Source organism: Galeopterus variegatus, unplaced genomic scaffold (genome assembly GCF_000696425.1).
Source record: "Galeopterus variegatus unplaced genomic scaffold, G_variegatus-3.0.2 Scaffold1817, whole genome shotgun sequence".
Lineage (NCBI taxonomy): Eukaryota > Metazoa > Chordata > Mammalia > Dermoptera > Cynocephalidae > Galeopterus > Galeopterus variegatus.
The window spans coordinates 163,750-164,395 of NW_007727928.1; positions in this window are offsets into that span (position 1 = coordinate 163,750).

Below are 646 nucleotides of genomic sequence, written 5' to 3' on the forward strand. Positions count from 1 at the left end.
TCCCTTTCCTTCTTCTGTTTTCTCCTGCTTGCATGATTTCTGCTCAAACTCTTTCTCCTTGTCCTCCTCTTGCTCTCTCACATTCCAACCTTTCTCCTCCAGCACTAGTTTGCCTTGGTTGTATTAAGGAGTAGGCCTGAGAGGATACAATGGATGGGGTCTTTGGCTTTGGGGGTGGGGGACAGACAGACAGACCAAGATACCAGCCATAGGGCCGGCTCTTAGTCCAAATGCCCATTGTAGCATCTGTCCCAGTGCCAGTGCCAGAGCAGCAGGAGAGTTAAAATGGTGTGGTTTGGGCTGAGGATGGAAGTGGGTCTGTCTGTTGTGTCTGTGTGAGAGAGAGCCTGAATGTCAAGGTCTAGCTGAGATTGTGCGTTTATGGCTGCCTTTGTGAGGATGTCAGTGTGTGTGTGTGTGTGTGTGTGTGTGCATGTCTCCCTGCTGAGCCTTAATCCTGTATGTAGATGGTTTTCCTCCAATGGACATTGGTCAGAGTTCTGGGGAAGGGAGCTGGGTGCCTGTCTTCAGATCTCAAGGAACAGTGAGTGGGCCAGGGGCTGGGCTGCATCAAGGTGGGCCCAGGCCTGGCTCGACTGGGCTGGCGTGGGGGGAGTCTGTTGTAGCAGTGGTGAATGGGTCTATC